Source organism: Rattus norvegicus, chromosome 12 (genome assembly GCF_036323735.1).
Source record: "Rattus norvegicus strain BN/NHsdMcwi chromosome 12, GRCr8, whole genome shotgun sequence".
Lineage (NCBI taxonomy): Eukaryota > Metazoa > Chordata > Mammalia > Rodentia > Muridae > Rattus > Rattus norvegicus.
The window spans coordinates 10,902,540-10,921,496 of NC_086030.1; the positions used below are offsets into that span (position 1 = coordinate 10,902,540).

General features: G+C 46.9%; 1 long non-coding RNA gene across 3 annotated transcripts; it reads right to left on the reverse strand.

The window, feature by feature from the left end:
- Positions 1–1,271: 1,271 nt before the first annotated feature.
- LOC108352413 (uncharacterized) lies at positions 1,272–18,575 on the reverse strand. 3 transcript variants are annotated; one of them, XR_010056693.1, is made up of 3 exons: positions 18,314–18,575; positions 16,969–17,126; positions 1,272–15,056 (listed from the first exon to the last, which is right to left on the reverse strand). It is a non-coding gene; the product is annotated as an uncharacterized LOC108352413 (long non-coding RNA). The 3 variants fall into 3 exon arrangements; XR_010056694.1 differs by having other exon boundaries at positions 6,206–6,346; positions 14,980–17,126; XR_010056692.1 differs by having other exon boundaries at positions 1,272–17,126.
- Positions 18,576–18,957: the final 382 nt, after the last annotated feature.

Consider the following 18,957-nt stretch of genomic DNA (forward strand, 5'->3'; position numbering starts at 1 on the left):
TGGACTTGTACTTTCATTATTGATCCTATGTGAAGATTCAGGTCGACATCTGTCTAACTTTGAGACAGGACACTTTCTGCTACCTTCTGCCATCCACTTTCCTCTAGATATAAAAGAAATAGGACAAACTGAAGATTCAAAAATACAGACCCAGCATGGTGACATACATTTTTAGTACCAGCACTTAAGAAGCAGAGGCAGGTGGATCTCTGGGAGTTCCTAGCCAGCCTGGTCTACATAGCAAGTTTTAGGCCGGTCTGTGGTATAGAGAGAGACCCTGTCAGACCCTGACACAGTCAAACAAAAAGGATCCAAGAATAGTTTAAGTTCTGGTCTTTCCTCTTACTGTGTTTGTCACTCCAGACAGCCTTAGTGCTGGTAAGCCTTAGTTTCCTGATGTGTCACTGGTCAGATTCCTGTAATTATCAGCGAACAATAATTTTTCAAAGCTATGAGTTGGGAGCTGGGGAGAAGACTCGGTGGCTAAAGTGCTTGCTGTGTGAGAATGAGGATCTGAGTCCATGTCCCTGGCACCCACGAAAAGCTGGATATGGCTGCATGACCCTGTAGTCACAACACTGGGAGCAAAGACAGAAAGATCCTAAGAACTCAGTGGCTAGCCAGAAAACGGTGTTGAGAACAGTAGAGGAAGACATCTAACTCGACCTCTGACCTCTGTACACAAGTGACAGACACGAAGGACAAAACAGGCAGCAAACGGGGGGAAATGCATAAGGATAAGACCATTTTTTTTCCTCCTGATTTATTGAACTAATACGTCCATATTGAACTAATATGCGTCAGTGGGATGGCTCAATAGATAAAAGCACTTGGCACACAAGCCTGTTGACCAGAGTTCAGTTCCTAGAACCCACAGTGGACAGGCAACACTAACCCCTGAAAGCACCCTGTGACCTGCACACGTATGCTGCGGTACCCACATTCACACACACACACACACACACACACACACACACACACACAATAGATTAGTTCTCAGTTTCTTTGGTGTTTTTGAGACAGGTGCTGCCTTATAGCTCTGGGTGGCCTTAAACCCTTGCTCCTCCGACTCAGCCTCTCCAGTTCTGGGATTGTAGATGTGAACTCAAATGATACCTCAAAGTCAGCACCTTCCTTTGCTCCCAGTATGGAGTGACTTTTGTTTGTTGAGACAGCTCTTGCTGTGTGGCCTGAGATGGACTCCGATCCTCCTGCCCCAGCCACCTGAAGCCTGGGATTACAGGCGTGGGCTGATAGCTCTCCCTTCTCAGTTCTTTTTTTTTTTTTTTTTTTGGTTCTTTTTTTTCGGAGCTGGGGACCGAACCCAGGGCCTTGCGCTTCCTAGGCAAGCGCTCTACCACTGAGCTAAATCCCCAACCCCTCCCTTCTCAGTTCTTTGAGTTTCATTGAAACTCTTGGAATTTAGAGGCCAGAGAGCATCCTGTTTGCAATGGGAAAGGATATCAGGATGTATTCATAGCACACTCGGACTTCATAGCTGCATGGTCATCCTCACAGCCGCACACTGTGGTCATTTGTCTAGATGCCCACTGCCCCATCCCCTGCTCCCCAAGGTGTTTCTTCCTCAACAGCTGGAGCCATGCTCAAAGTCTTTGTCACTCAGTGCCTAGTTCTTACATCAGTGCTCCCCTTCGCTCTGCAGGCCATGGTGTTGTCTGACAGACAGGGTCTCACAATGTAGCTGTGGCTGGCCAGGAACTCGATGTGCAGAACAGGCTGGACACAAAGACCAGCTGGCCTCTGCCTCTTGAGTTATGGGACTAAAGGCTTTGTAGCACACCTCACTGCGTCCCGGCTCTAACCTGTTTGTTTTGTTAGCCATGTGCCTTCCATCTTTTTTGTGCTGTTTACTGCCATGCTCTTTCAGTCAGTCCTGCCTCCTGGGTCTTAGTCCTTACGCTGCATCCCTTTCCTGTATTTCGAGACAGGGCCTTGCTATGTAGCCCAGGTTGACCTCACATTCTCCTGCCACAGCTCCCATTACTGGGATTGCAGGCTTACACCACCAGGCCTGTCTTCCTTTCTTCTCTGAGGGATGTTTTGCCTTCCAGACCCTCAGAGCCTGAGCCTGGTGTGGAGCCATCGCTCAGTGGTAGAGCACTCCCCGGCAAGCGCAAGGCCACAGGATTGGTCCCCAGCGCTGCAGTAGTGCGGACAGTAACAGTGACGATGGTGATAAATAAATTATATGATTTTATTAGCTCTCGCTTCTCCATTCCTCATAATTTATGAATTATACAGCCTTCGCTTGAATACGCGTCTGAAGTTATGCTTTGTGTTGTTGTGGGTTTTTTTTTTTTTTCTTTTCTTTTTTTTTGGAGCTGGGGACCGAACCCAGGGCCTTGTTGCTCTACCACTGAGCTAAATCCCCAACCCCTGTTGTGTGTTTTAAATAAGTCTCTTACTGTCCATTTTGTAATTAGTGTTGTTACCTTGTAATAATAGACATCATACAAAGTTTCCTCTTTTTTGTGCCAGTGCTGAGAACATGAGAAACATTTAATGAGTATTTGTTTGTTAAATAATATTTATAACGGCTAGAATGGCAGACACACATGGTAGCACATGATGGTGATTTTCGGGGGCCTTTTGTTTGCTCAGAGCTGGTAATCTCTGCCGGTTGGTTTGCTTTGCCTGGTCTGGGACTAACCTCACATTTTCTCACTCTTGCTTTCCGAGAGATTAGTCATCCTTCCTGTCCTACTGGGCTCTCGATAGCGCTCATCAGTTTTTTCCTCAGAAATGTCTTTCTGTTAGTATTTCTCTACACTCTTCAAGATAAAAGGAAGTCCTTTCATTCTTTGGCAGAGTGATGTAAGAGCTGATACTTTAATAGCTCTATATGATAAATAGAGGTTTGGGGTTTTTGTCTTGGAGTGTTTTTCCCCGGTCTGTTTAGAGCCTACTAGTATCAACATTATAATTAACTCTATTAGAAGATGGCAAACGGGGCTGGGGATTTAGCTCAGTGGCAGAGCGCTTGCCTAGCAAGCACAAGGCCCTGGGTTCGGTCCCCAGCTCCGAAAAAAAAAAAAAAAAAAAAAGAAGATGGCAAAGATTTACCTACATCCCAAAGAACGTTCTGGGAGCTATAAGTCCACTGATTTAATAAATGACTAAGAACAGTGTGAATTTATTTAAGGATTCCAACAGTCTGATATAATAAGAAATTAGAAGGCTGGGCCAGCAAGAGGACTGAGAGGGTGTCTTAGGGTTTCCATTGCTGTGAGCAGACACCATGACCAAGGCAAGTCTTACAAAGGGCAACATTTAATTGGGGCTGGCTTACAGGTTCAGAGGTTCGGTCCATTATCATCAAGGTGGGAGCATGGCAGTGTCCAGGCAGACTTGGGGCTGGAGGAGCTGAGAGTTCTACCTCTTGTTCTAAAGGCACTTAGGAGAAGACTGGCTTCCAGGCAGCCAGGATGAGGGTCTTAAAGTCCATGCCCACAGTGACACACCTACTCCAACAAGGCCACACCTACTCCAACAGGGCCACACCTACTCCAACAAGGCCACACCTCCTAAAAAATGCCACTCCCTGGGCCGAGCAATTTTCAACCATCCCAGAGGGGTAAAAGAGCCTGCTGCTCAAGAGTGGCAACTTGAGTTCAATCTTAGAACTCACATAAAAGAGGAGAGAACTGACCCCACAGAACTCTACCCTGATCTCTACATATAAGCCAGGGAATGTGCATGCCCTAACACACACATCACCCACATGCATCCAATAATAATTAGTTAATTAAACAATTCAATCTAGAAAGCTGGATGGTTCTAATTCACAACTTTGGCTTGGGTGATGAGCTCATAGCTGTCTGAACCACTGCAGTGTGTACAAGGTAAACAGTGTTACCATGCGGCTGGGATGGTCTTCTGGCCTTACTTTATCCCTATCTTAGCAATGAGGAAATGGAGATTCAGAAAATTTAACCTTCTCTAAAACCTGTTAAGCTATAAATAAAAGAACAGGTTTTGCTGGGCAGTGGTGGCACACACCGTTAGTACCAGCACTTGGAAGGCAGAGGCAGGCCGATCTCTGAGTTCAAGGCTAGCCCCTCTACAGAGTGAGTTCCAGATGGCCAAGGCTACACAGAGAAACCCTGTCTCAAAACAACAACCACCACCACCACCACCACCACCACCACCACCACCACCACCACCACCACCACCAAAGGGAGGGTTTCTCAGTTTGAACTCTTGACCCTAAATCTAAGAATTTTTAATTAAAAACTAGTTATTTTGTATTGAGGCTAAAATAATGGCCGTGGTGTCCTAGAGGTGTGTGTTGCATAACAGGAGCATAAATAAAGGGTACTCTCCCCATTCCACCTCAGTATAAATGAAAAGAAGGAAGGAACTGGCTGTGGTGGCCCATGCGTGTAATCTACCACTTGCTGGGCTGAATCGTGGGTTCAAGGCCAGCCTGGGAAAGTTGGAGCAAACTTGGGCAATGGAGCATGATATCCTAGTTAGAAACAACAAACGCAAAACAAGGAAAGAGGGAAGATGGGGCAGTGCCAGACAGAGGGGATGGGTTGAAGTCTAAGGTGGTGCGGAGTGTGTACTAGAAATAGAGGCTTGGTTTCAACCACATTTCTGGAGCATATCTCCCTGGTCATTGTGAACCACGAGTGGGCTGGAGATGTAACTCACTGGGAGAGCACAGGTGGGCTCACATCCTGAGACCACAGGTTCAGCTTCCCGCACTCAAAATAAAAGGTAACCAGGGCTGGGGCCAGATACCGTGACATGGCACCATTTAAAACCTAAGTGCTAGTAACTCTCCTCTCACTGGAGCCACTTGATCTTGTCTGCCTGCCTGCCTGCCTGCCTGCCTGCCTGCCTGCCTGCCTGCCTGCCTGCCTGCCTGCCTGCCTGTCTGGACAGTGGTTCATCCCATGAAAGTACACTGCTTTGATGTGGTTGTTAAACATCTGTGACATACCTGCCACAGTGGAGCACGGAAGGTAGGTAGTGTTTAGAAATGGATTCAGTTCTGGATGGCAGAAAATCGTAGCTCCCATTGGCTTACCAAGCTGGACATTTGTTTCTTTGATCACATAAGACTGGGTTTGGTGTGATATAAGCTTGTTACTGTATCCCATAATGTCAGGGACCTTTCTGTCTTACTGCTTGCTACACTGCCCTTGGCTTCAAGCTCTTTCTAGAGATGGTAGGATTTGCATTTCAGGTACCTGGATAGAGACAGGCTTGGGGGAAGGTATCACATGGTATTTCAACTGCTGTCCTTAGTCAGAACTTAGTGGCTCAGCTAAACGTCTGTTCTCGGCAGCCATGACCCAGATAAAAATGTTACAATGTAAGATGGGAAAATCCCTTGTTAATCATTATATTATCAAGGTCACAGGGCTGTGGTTTCCTGGATACTAATACCGATTTGGTTTATTGTTTTTACAAAGAAATAAGCATAAGTGGGTCACAAAGGACAGCTCTCGTTTAAAATAGGCAGAACTGCCCTGTTTCTGCCCCAAGAGCATTACAAGATAGGGGAGGAACTGAACTCAGCTCCTGTTAACATTCTTACCACGTGGAGATCCACACAAGAGCTGGCCTCAGATTTAGGGGCTCTGAAAAATTACATGTTTCTGGGAGGAAATCACAAAGCACATGGGTTAGCTTCTGTGATTTGACTGAGGTGACAGGAATCAGCCTCTGGATTTGGCAGCACAGATGTCCCTGCTGAGCGTCATAAAAGCAGTGTTAGAGGGAGACTGCTGAGAGCTGGTGTTGGGTTGGAGCAGGCTCTGAAGGTAAGTGGATGAGGAGGCAGCTGTGAGAGGCTCTGCTCTTGCACAGAGGGGAGAGGCGTGGGAAGGTTGGAGAGACCCAGCACAGCATTTGCCTCTGGGGCTGGAGTGGAATGGTGCATGCTCTCCCAGAGCACCCACGTTCAGTTCCCAGCACTCACATGGCATTCATAGTCATCTGTAACTCCAGTTCTAGGAGAATCGACACCCTCTATACACATACATGCAGGCAAACACCAATGCACATGAAGTAAAACTAAATGAGTTTAAGATAAGGAGAGACTGGATTTAAACTTCCAACAATACATTGCCTTTTACTTGTGGGAGCGTTTGCTCTGTTTACCAATACCTGTTGCCAGAGAAACTTGTCTGTGTTGGAAACATTTTTAGAAGCTATCCAGTTGATAAAAAGCTTTCCAAAATAGAAATATTTTATTAAAATAGTAAATGCCCGTAGAAACGTCAGTACTTAATTACACAGGTACATGAAACGTGGCAGAGCGAGTCGGCAAATGCATTCCTTGAGTGTCTCCAGTCCAGGCACCTTCCGAGGTCTGAAACACACAGTGAAAAGAGAGTGTTCAGGGTAGGAGCTGAAGGGGAGGCCACAAGACCCATGGAGGCCACTTCTGTTACTGAAAAGTCCTGTGAACCATATCTGAGTGCCAGGATAACGCCAGAAGCACTTGGGGTAACCTTTGGCCTGGATGGAAAGGGTTCACGTTAGAGAGAACAAGTGCAGAGGTCCCCAGGCAAAGGAGCATTTGTCAGGTCACAGGAGAGTAGGGGGCTGGTATGGCTGGGACAGTTGTCCAGGAATAGCATGAGAGAAGGGCTCAGGGCATGCTGATGGGTCATGCCTAAGGCCTGGGATTTAGGGAGGGGTATTGGATTTGTTTGGGGTTTATTTTTTCAAAATGAAAATTTACTGAAGGGTTTAGTCAAGGAGGGTGTCATTGGGTTTCTATGGAGAGAGATAGGTCTGGATATTCTGTGGGACAGTAAAGACGGCTCAAGGTGAAGCATCTAAATTCGAGTGACAAGTTAAGTAGCTAGAGAATGACAATATAGCATTGACAATGACAATGGTGCAGACCTGCACTAATGAGGTAATTCTCATTTAATTTAATGTCCACAGGTGTTTACCCTGCATGCGTGTGTGTGTGTGTGTGTGTGTGTGTGTGTGTGTGTGTATTGCTAAGTACCCATGGAGTTCACAGAAGTTTTTCAGATCCCCTTGGACTGGAGTTTCACATGGTTGTGAGCCTCCACGTGGGTGCTGGGAACTGAGCCTGGGTCCTCTGCGGAGCTGCCAGTGCTCTTCACTGCTGGGCCACCTCTTGGACCCAGGAGCTGGCTGGCTGGCTTTAGTTATTTGTTTCTTTTTTTCCTCCCTCCCTCCTTTCCTCCTTCCTTCCTTCCTTCCTTTCTTTCTTTCTTCCTCCCTCCCCCCCTCTCTCTTTCTTTCTTTCTTTCTTTCTTTCTTTCTCTCTCTCTCTCTCTCTCTCTCTCTCTCTCTCTCTCTCTCTCTCTTTCTTTCTTTCTTTCTTTCTTTCTTTCTTGTTTGAGGCAAGATTTCTCTGTGTAGCCCTGGCTGTCCTGGAACTCACTAGCCTCAAACTCAAGAGATCTGCCTGCTTCTGCCCCTCGAGTGCTGGGATTAAAGGCCACCACTTTTTTTTTTCCACTTAGATTGTGTCAAAATTGATCTTTTTTTTTTTTTTCTTTTTTTTTTGGAGCTGGGGACCGAACCCAGGGCCTTGCGCTTGCTAGGCAAGCGCTCTACCACTGAGCTAAATCCCCAACCCCTGATCTTCATTTTAATGTAATGTAAAATACAATTTTAAAACTGTAAAGCTTTGCAGAGTCAAAAACAAGGTAGGTTGCTTCATTCCCAGTAAAGCAAGATGCTGTAGCTTTCCCGTGTCTTTTGGTGTGTCCAGCTCCTACCATGGAGACTCGCTAGTTTAGCAAGAGTCCTTACTTCTGAGACACCCCACTTTCCTTATTGGTTATGTTTCCCACTCCCAATCCCTGATCCCCTTTACAGGCCTTGAAAGTGGGTAAGAAATTTAAATGTCTGAGCACTTGTTAAGACACTGACAGACTCAAGAACTTCTCATAGAAGAACCTGACTTTGCCTGTAGGTGTCTCCCCTCTTCACTGATTACTGTGACCTTCTGTCAAAGCAAGGGTTCTGTCTGGGAACTCCCATGCCCATTGTAGCCGACCAGCTCCTCTCACGCCTATGTCTGACCTCTGCTGCGGGCAGTGTGGCTCCTACTCTCTAAGATGTGGCTCCTACTCTCCAAGAATAGCACACTCTCTAAAAAGGGTCAGATGAGAATCACTTCCAGCCCTGTGAGTCATATGGTCTCTGACACAGCTGTAGCCCTGTAGGTGTAGCATGAGGTGACCATCAACACTGTGAAAGTGACCTGGAATGGCTTCCTCCCAACCAGGATGCAAAGGCAGCACCTAGAAGCTCGAAGCCCACATCACCCCCAACCCTTGTGCGAGGCAGAATGTGTTCTGCTCAGCCATCTCGTATTCTAACAAATAAGAACCCACGAGACGTCCGTGATGATGTTCCTCTTCTGCCCGTCTGAAAAGAAAAAGAATCAAGCATTAATCAACGTAGGGCCGGGGCTATGGCTCAGTGGCAAAATGCCTGCGCAGGGCTCTGGGTTCCATCTCGGGACCAGGAAACTAAGAAAGATGGGGGCCAGGAGCACTGTGGAACCCAGGAAGGCACTGTGGGGCCTGAGCTGCATCCCAGCCCTCCACAGGGAAAGCTTTCTTCCTGGACCAGGAATCTGAGTCAGCCAGTGATCTCCAGGGAGGAGGTGTGTGGGTTTCGATGGCCGATCAATTAGCCACATGGGACAATCCCAGCAACGGGCAAAGACCACCGTCAGACACTGTCAGCGTGTTGGAAGCGCCCCAGGCTCCTCAGCACTGTGCCTCGCCCTCTCCCTGCCATTCTCGTCTCCAGTCTTCTCCAGTTATTAAAGGTTACTGAAGGTCTCCTGTGCATAAAGCACGGTGCCAGCATTGTCTCCCAAGAATGCTATTCTAGGGAAACAGTCTGATAGAGATAATTAAACTCTGCTGCCGTGGAGTGAGTGCCATTCCCTGGCATGTAGAAGATGCTCAATAAGTCTGTGTGGCTGAATGGATGTCAGCCATTAATGTGATTGTATGCTGTTGATTGCTCACTCCTCTCATGGAGTCAAACATGGATTCAATGGATGAACTGATTTAAAAAAAAAAAGGCAAAAGCTGGTGCCTAACCCGAGTCCAAACCACCTGTGGGGTCTGCCGGTCACAGCGGGATTTCCGAAACAGTCCGTCTTCTTCACATCATCTACATAGGAAAAAGGGTCGAGCGGGGAGGCAGGGGTCGGCGGGCTGATGAAGCACAGCCTGTTTCCCTTTATCAGCCCTACTAAGTGTCCAGCTTCTGACACCATCACAGGACTGCCCTGTGGCAAGTTCTAAAACAGTAGCTCTTTATTTTCACAGGAAAAAAAAGACGAAATCCACGCGAAATGAAGGAGTGGATTTGTAGGAAGGCTTTTCCCCCTGTCTTTACATCAGAAACAAGTAAGACCTTGAGTGGAAAGACCAATAGCCAGCTTGACGTCTTTCTTCTTCCTTAATATACAAGGTCGCCTTTTACTTAAGAGTGGTTGGTTGGTTTGGTTTTGATTCCTTCCATTTTCTGGGCTGTTGTTGTTGTTGTTGTTGTTGTTGTTGTTTTGTTCTGTGGTTGACAAGGCTGTAAATAACTATTTATTGCCTGTAGGCAGGAATGATAGTTGAGCCAACATTAGAAAGCTGAGGCAAGAAGAAGGAGAACTGTAACACAAGCCTAGCTACATAGCAGGACCCTAGTAATGGACTGTGCTAACCCACAAATCACCCGCATTGTTCCAACCTGTACACACACACACACACACACACACACACACACACACACACACAAGCAAAAACTGTGACTCTGGCGTTTTCTATTCTTTTAAAATAAAGATGGATCCTGATGCGTAGTCGGGTATAACACAACCCACCTTCTTAGTGTGGTGGTGTGGTACACAACCGATTCTCACCTCCTTTAGCCGCTCTGTAGACTAATTGATGCTAAGAGTACAAACATAGCGAGGTCTTAGTAATATCCTGCCCATAGTGCCAGGTTCCGTGAGATCCGAAGCTAAGCAAGACTCAGCCCTTGCTGTTGGACTCTCACGGGTAGGACAGAGGATAATAACTTAGCAGGCGCTGTGCTGTCGGAGTGACAGCGTGTGCCAGCACAGGGCCAAGCAGCTCGTTCTCCCAGAGCGTGACCTAGAAGGGCTTGGAGCACAGTGACTCAGGAACAGGACGTTTACAATGACTGAGGATTTCTCAGGGCAAGGGAGAAGACATTCCTGGCAGAAGGAGCTATATACAAAGGCAACAAGCTGAGCTGTGTGGCCAGAGTTTGGGGACATCGGAGAACTCAGGCTCAGAGCACAGGGTGACAGGGTAGACCTTCTCCTGTAGTGAGAAGCATAGAGTGTGTAAGACAGGACACCCGTGCTTCAGGAAGAGGCTACGGCAGTCTGTGTGGTTTTTAGTTGTATTTGTGTGTGTGTGTGTGTGTGTGTGTGTGTGGTGGGGGGGCACTCACATGCATACATGTTGGGAGGTTAGAGGGCAACCTGTGGGAGTTGATTCTTTCCTTCCATTACATGGGATCCAGAAATCAAAATCCTAAGGCTTGACAGCAGTGCCTGTCTGCCCTGAGCCACGCGGCTGGGCTCCTCCATCAGCGAATTAAAGGGTGATGTGAGGCAGTAGTGATTTGCACTGCTTCCTGTGGGAAGGTGTCTAGGTCCCAGAGTCGTGCTAGTTACCTCTCTTGTCACTGTGACAAAATACCAGTCAAAGCAACTCACAGGAGGAGAGACTTGTCCTGACTCACAGGTGAGCACCAGACGGGGAAAACAGGCTGGCACGGAGGAGCCTGCTCCTGTCTTGACCAACCAAGAAATAAAGAACTAGACCAAGAGGTCCACACTGCATCCTTCAGAAGCCTGTCTCCAGTATCCTCCATCCATCAATGAGGCCCCCGCTGTCAGTCGGAGGCCATGTGCTTGAACGTATGAGCCCGTGGGAAAGATCCCATATTCAAGCCATAGCAAGAGTTCATTTCCATTCTGTGCCCCGCATTTTCTGATGTCTACTGGATTTACACCGAATTAAAAACAGAAGATGAAGACTGGGCCCTTGACCTTGAAGAGTTTCTGTCTAGTGGGAACAGAAACAGGTTACTTTAGTAACATGGTGGGTGAGAGTTATACATGTTTGCACACTGCAGGAAAAGAGCAGCGAAGCCAAGCTGAGGCAGTCAGAGGCCCCTTAGGAAAGGGATGAGTGGGTGGAACCTAGGATAGCGACAGGAGCCGGCCAGCAGAAGCAGAGGGCAAGCCTGGCATGGGAGCCAAGGGGATAACAGTGTGTGGAGGGGTGGGGGAGGGTGGGGTGGGGAGAGGGGTTGGGTTCCCATAGTGTGATTTGAAGGTACATTTGGAGCCTTCGGGTCATGCTGACGGTTTGTCCTTCTGCAGCGGGGAGATTATTTGGGTGTTCAGTCATGGAAATGCCATGAGTGGTCTAAGCTTAACCTGATAATGTAACAGTAATAGCTGAGGTTAAGAGCACCACCTGCTCTTCCAGAGGACCCAGGTTCAATTCCCAGCACCCACATGGTGGCTCACGACCATCTGCAACTCCAGTTCCAGAAGCTCAGACACCTCTTCTGGTCTCAGGCACTGTATGCTTGCGATGCCCAGCCGTACTGGCAGGCAAAACACCGTACACATAAAATAAAAATAAGATCTCAAAAGTATTTTAAGATAGTAATAGCTGGGGGCTGGAGAGATGGCTCAGCGGTTAAGAGCACTGACTGCTCTTCCCGAGGTCCTGAGTTCAAATCCCAGCAACCACATGGTGGCTCACAATCACCTGTAATGAGATCTGATGCCCTCTTCTGGTGTGTCTGAAGACAGTTATAGTGTACTTACACATAAAATAAATAAATATTTTTAAAAAAAGATAGTAATAGCTAACCTTCATCAAATGCTTCTAGTGTGTAAGGTACTGTGGTAAATACTTTACCGGGCTGGAACAATCCTGTTGTCAGTGACACAGAGAGGTGAAGCAGCTTGTTGAAGTTTGCACAGCCGTCGGTAGCACAAGAGTTCTGTAGTCTTGCTCTAACTCCCAGAGATGGGAGGACGAGTAAGGGCCAGCTCAGAGGAAGGAACAGGTCTCTCTTGGACAGTGGTAGAACATGGGGCGGGGTGGGGGGATGCTAATTGGTTGGTTAGCCATGACAAATACCACACATGGTGGCTTACCCTGAAGAGCCCTGTGTTCTCACAGCTATGGAGGCTGAGGCCCGAGGTCAGGGTGCTGTCGAGATTGGGTTCTAATACGTTCTTGGTCCATATGTGTGTGTCTATCTTGTTACCTTTCTTGTCTGATTGGCGGTTTATTTCGTTTGGGGGCGTTGGGAATGTTCTGGCTATTTTAAAAAGCAAGGTATTACTGTGTACTCCAGCTCCCAACTCACCAGCCTCTGTCTCAGGCTCCAGATCCTGGTGTGGTGTGCAGTGTGTGCTGTGGTGATAGCTGTGGCCCTGCTCGCTGTACCTTCACGTTCTTCTCTTTGCTGTGACTTTTATAAAGAGTCTAATCTTATCCAATCAGGGCCGTGTCCATAAGCTCATTTAACCTTCATTACTTCCTCAAAGGCCACATCTCCAAATGGAGCAGGTTAGAGCTTCAACATAGGAGCTCTGAGGGACACAAACGGTCAGCCCATCACAGCAGCAATCATGGGAAATGACTGAGACATGTTGGTGACTGAACTGGAGTGAGAGGAGAAGGAATCGTTTAGGATGACAAGCTTCTTCTGGCCAATAAGTTTGGTGGGCTGAACATCTGCAGTGATGTTCGGGGGGCGGGTTGAGACAGGGTCTCTTTACATAGCCTTGGCTCTCCTGGAAATCACAACATAGAGCAGGCTAGCCTCAAATTCACAGAGAGCCACCTTTCTCTGCCTTGCCCTCCTGGGTGCTGGGACTAAAGGTGTGTGCCACCATGCCCAGTACAATGCTGATTTTTAAAGTGGCTCTATACTTTTCTGTCCTGGATTAATCCCATATTATTGTTTTTAGTTTAATATAATCCTTATTATTTTCTGATTATGAAAGTAATAAGCCCATAATGTTAAAATATTAAAAATATAAAGCCACAGAAATGTGAAACTTTATCTTAGTTATACAGAAAAGGCATACTTATTACCCCAGTTCTTCCTCCTGTTGCATTTTAACCCTTATTTATTTATTATTTATTAACACGCAATGCCTGTATGAAATACTGTGTGACGTTATAGAATAGCACACAACATATAATGGTCAGCTCAGTGTCATCGTCGTACCTGTCACCTCAGATACTTGTTACCTCTGTGATGGGACTATTCAGAATCCTCTACTAGCTAATTTGAAGTGTTCATTTTTGTCACCCATAGTTACTTTACCCTTTTGAGCAACAGAACATCAAAAATTGTCCTTCCGTGGGGCGTGATGGTGCACACCTGGGATCCCAGCTACTCAAGAGGCTAGGGCAGGGAATGGACCAAGGGCAGCCGGGAAGATTGGTGAGACTCTTTTTAATTAGCTCACACAGTCACTTGTCCTCTGTGTGCCTCAGCAGTTGGACGACAGGCAGCACTTGTCACACTGCAGAACACGTGTCTAGAATGCTCGAGGCCCAGCATTATTCAGACTCTCTTCCGCTTGGGGCTTATTCATGGCTGCCCCTGGCACGCACCCACGCACGCACGCACGCACGCACGGGTACACACACACACACACACACACACACACAGTCTTTGTCAGACTCTGGTTCCATTGTTCATCCTTACATTTGATTTGGTGGTGCACATCTTTAATCCCAGCACTCAGGGGGCAGAGGCAGGTGGATCTCTGAGTTCGAGGCCAGCCTGGTCTACAGAGTAAGTTCTAGGACAGCCAGGGCTACACAGAGAAACCCTGTCTCAAAAAACAAAACAAAACAAAGAAGAACCGTATATTTGCATCCTGATTCCTAGCCCAGTCCATGGGCATTGGTGGGCTCAGCGGCCGCGTGTTAACTGAACTGTTAAGGTATTAGGAAGTAACGTCAGTGGGGCCTGGGCGGTCTTAGAAAATGCACGGATCTGCTGGCTGCATCTGTCCGTCAGCGCTGAGCAGTGGAATAAGGAGTTTGTGGGAAGCTGTGGAGTGGGAGGGAGGGAGTAGGAGGGAGGGTTTGTAAAGACGAAGGGGTTCTCCAGTGCCTTGGAGAACCGTGAAGACAGCTAGAAGGGAGAGCTGCAATCGCAGAAATATCTACAAACAGCACACTTGTACTTCTGTAAGAAGTCAAAGTGCAGTAGCACTGGGAAAAGAAGTTCCAGTTGGAGGTGGCAGTGTTCGGCGGGGTTCCAGAGGGGAAGTGGCATGTGGGTAGAGCCTTTGGGGACCATGCTGGCTGGCACCTGAAATTCCCAAGTCTAGCTGTCACCATTTTTTTTCATGTATCTCTATCTTGTATGACTGAAATATGGTGATTGATGCTACCTACCACCCCCGGAAGCCCACCTTTCCAGAATCTTCCATGAACCTCTCTCCTCTCCAGTGTTAATTTGGTTGTTGTAGTTCTGTAAAGTTTTTTGATTAGTTCTCGATTTTCAACAACTGATATCTTTGTGCATGAACATAAGACAGTTTCTCCATCTACTGTTCTCTTTTTGTGCTGGACACTAAACCCAGAACATTGGGATGCTACCACGGTGCTACCCACAAGCCTAATCACAGATCTGAAATGTTATACACAAAATGTCCTGTTTTGAAGCATTGTTTCACAAAGAAACCAATACAATTTTTGTGTTAAAGTAACATAGCGGGGTTGGGGATTTAGCTCAGTGGTAGAGCGCTTGCCTAGCAAGCGCAAGGCCCTGGGTTCAGTCCCCAGCTCCAAAAAAAAGAAAACATAAATAAATAAAGTAACATAGCAAGCAACAGCAGACATAGCAGACCCATCTTAATGCACAATCATGATAGTATTTTTATTTAAAATCACACTGCTTTGCCCTTACCACTGTAGAACTCCGAATCTCACTCCTGCTGTGGGATCTGTAGACAGTAGTACGTTTCTGCGGCCATTTGGAGGAGCCTGCATCACAGGATAATGAAGTTAGTTGAGTTTGACTTACAAAGTGCCTTCTTTGAAATTCCGAGAGCTCAGAGCTCAGAGTCGTCTTCACACTCCCATCTGATAAGAACCAGTTGTCTGCGCTGCTCAAGCAAAAGGTGGCCACAGCTACTGTCAGGGCGAGAATGTTCTCACAGCCAAGCAACAGACTCTCCCCCAAACTGAAAGTGAAACACCCAGCCCCCAGCATCTGGACACATCCTGTTCCTTCACACATAGCTCCCTGTTGGTGAGATCAGAGCGAGGCAGCAGAGGCAGCCACTGAACGTTCTGCTAGACTCTGTAAGGCATTAACTGATGTCTCCTTAAATGTCTGTGTGGCCATAGAGAAAGCAGAAGTGTGACAGTGGACTCCAGCTTCCCCAAGCCCCTCGACAGACTTCCTAAGAATGAGAAGCCTTTGATACCTTCCTTTTTGAAAATTTACAGGGTATTATAGGGAGTGAAATAGTTAATCAAGACCGGAAGGAATGTCACATTGGTGCATTTCTATAATCCCAGCACTCAGGAGGCTGAGGCAGGAGGATTACAGATTTTAGGCCAGTCTGGGCTACACAGTAAAGCTGTGTTTCAAGACCAGAAAAAGTGCACATAAAGGTTGAAGCAGGAGGACCATGAGTTTGAGCCTACATAGTTAGAACTTGTCTCAGAAAACCAAAAATAAAAATGAAAGAAAGGGAGAAAATATAAACCTTCTTCTATTTAAAGTCTCAAATTCAAATTTTGCTTTTGCTAGCATAACTCTACTTATATTCTTTACTTAAATTTAAAATTTTCGTGACAAATAGCCCAGTTTCTATCAATGAAGTAGAAAATCTACACTTAGAATTCCCTCTACACTGAAGTGGATTCTTCTGCTGTTATCAGATGTACCACTAGACAGACTCCAAAGACCACCACGGACACATTACCCGCTGGCGGTGTTGGCACTCTGCCACAGGGTAGAGAGGACTTCCTGATCGGAGCCTCCAAGACACCGCTCACCCTGATACAGGGACAGCGCCATGCTCTGCGACATCACCCTGTAAGTTTTAACTAAGTCACACCCAGCCTCCTACCCTGGGCTTGCAAGGCCCAGCCTGGAGCTCTCTTATCCCTGCCCCCTTACTATCCGGGTGTGTGTATCCACAGAGGAGCTGCATGAGGGACAGCTCATGGCCCAGCAAGCTCAGTTCCTGTCCGTTTATCCTCATTCATTTACTTACTTGTTTGTGTTACTGGGACAATACCTAGTTCCTAGGGCACGAGCACCATGCCACTCAGCTAGAGCCCCAGGCTGGTTAGTGCCTTTTGAGACTGTGATCTCACTGATGTACCCAGGCTACCCTTCAGCTCTCTCTGAAGCCTGGGTGAAGCTCAACACATCTCTCTCTCTCTCTCTCTCTCTCTCTCTCTCTCTCTCTCTCTCTCTGCCTCTCTCTCTGCCTCTCTCTGCCCTTCCCATAGCTGGAATCACAGATGTGTATTCATTGTGGCCTGTGTGTGTGTGTGTGTGTGTGTGTGTATGTATTTGTGTGTGTGTATTTGTGTGTGTGTGTATTTGTGTGTGTGAGTGAGTGTGTGTGTATTTGTGTGTGTATTTATGTGTGTATATTTGTGTGTGTATTTGTGTGTGTGTATTTGTGTGTGTGTGTATTTGTGTGTGTGAGTGAGTGTGTGTGTGAGTGAGTGTGTGTGTATTTGTGTGTATGTGTATTTGTGTGTGTGTGTTTGTGTGTGTATTTGTGTGCGTGTGTATTTGTGTGTGCGTGTGTATTTTTGTGTGTGTGTGTGAGAGAGAGAGTGAGTGTGTGTGTCTAGACGGTCCTAATCCTCTCCAGATTGTGATAGACTGGAAGATTTCTCATTAACCCCTTTGTGGTTTCAAACCCACCAGGCGCCATGCCAGCTTCCAAGAGCAGAGCTTTATCCTATGGCTTAACTGTCCATTAAAAATATCTTGGTTTTTGTTTTCTTCTGTTCTTCTTATCATTTTGGGAGAGTGCTTTCCCCCGTAAAAGTAGTCAGACTTCCTGCATCTTTGATTTTTACCTGCCAAAACCAAAGGAAGATATTACGCTGTATGCATAAGCGTTTTCCTTATAACTATTCAGTTGTAGTCAAAATAAGTTTGTAAGGGAATGATTGATCGAAGTATATTATGTACACATGTCAATACAACATAATATGTACATTATTGTGTACAATTAATTTATACTAATATGATTTTTCCCTCCCATCTTGTAGCTACTCTTTTCTAAATTCCAGCTAAGAAGAAAATGGTGAGGTTGTCCAGTGGTTAGAGCACTGGCTGCTCTTGCAGAGAACCAGGGTTCAGGTCCCGGTACCCACATGGCAGCTCACAACTGTCTGTAACTCCAGTTCAGGGGACCCAGCACTTTCTTCTGTCCTTCGGGGGCACTGCACCCACACGGTGTACTTATATACGGGCAGACAAACACTCACGATACAGAAATAGATCTTAAAAAATGAATTCCAACTTAGAGAAAATATAAAATGAGCAAACACGTTTTTTCCTGAGTGCGGTTTAAGCAAGATCATTCTTGGTTACTGCATTTGTTTATTTATTGTTTTGTGTACAGAAGCGCTTGAAGTGTGTGGGGGTTCGGTCTTCTTCCACCACGTGGGTCCTGGGAACTGAGTTTAGGTCATCAGGCTTAGTGACACGTGCCGGAGCCCATTGCCATACTAGAACCTATGATAGCATTTCTTGAGAATTATCTGGAAACTCGTAGGAAAATGAGAGCGCTCTCAGTAATGTATTTTTAGATTGACTTTAAGAATACTTGCTTCTGTAGAGCTGCATGGGATGTAGACCTAGAAACTGCAGGATAATTAACCACCATCACTCGTCCGTACCATGGCCCTCGCCTATTTGGTAGCGTGCTCAGAGAAGGCCTAGCGCGGTGCTGTGTAATGGACGATGTTTAATGGTGGGGTTTAGAAACCAGGAGACAAACATCCTTTGATGTGAAGATACACAGAAGAATGCTTTCACTCTCGTTGACCCTGAAAGCCTCAAAAGCAAAATGTTTACTATAGCGAAGAAGGACGCTGCTCGTAGATTTCACGGTGCACCAAGAAGAAAGGCGGAGGTTTAAGTGGTCCGGTGGCCTGAAAGCCACAAGCGTCTGCATGTGGGTGCAGCTTAAGTTCGTCCTCAAAAACATAAGCTCGTGATCACGAAATAAGGCAAAAGTCCCCAGCGAGAAAGTTACCTGAGATACGAGGGCGGGTAGCATTGGAGCGGTTTCCACCGCACACATCGGGGTTCACAGGTGAAGGCTGTGGAGCAGAGTTTGAATCATTTGTTCCGTGCTGTACTGTGGCTGTGCCTGTGGGAGCAGAAGGGCCGCTTCTAGCCAGTGTTCAGACTTTCTCCCTCCTACTCCCTGCCTGTGAGTCATCAGAAGCAGTAAGCCGTCCTTCACACACAAAGAGAACGCTGTTGACCCGGCAGCAGGGAGTGTGCGGGCTGGGGAATCATCCGTTCCCCCTCATAATCAGGCCCAGGCGTTTGCAAACTTCTTGGCAAGTTAAGGATCTGCGGACTGCTGTAGACTGGAACAAGAAAAGCCAAATTCGGGGCTGGGGATTTAGCTCAGTGGTAGAGCGCTTACCTAGGAAGCGCAAGGCCCTGGGTTCGGTCCCCAGCTCCGAAAAAAAGAACCAAAAAAAAAAAAAAAAAAAAAGAAAAGCCAAATTCACAGAAGAAAGCACGTTGGCTGGGCTTTAGCAACCCGGGACTGATGAAAACGGAAAGTCGGTTACTCGTGTTTTAAAGGCTGTGTGTGCACGTTTCCCTCCTCACCTTCTACCCTCCAGTTCCCACTGACGTAGTGTCTCCAGCTCTCTGCTCTTC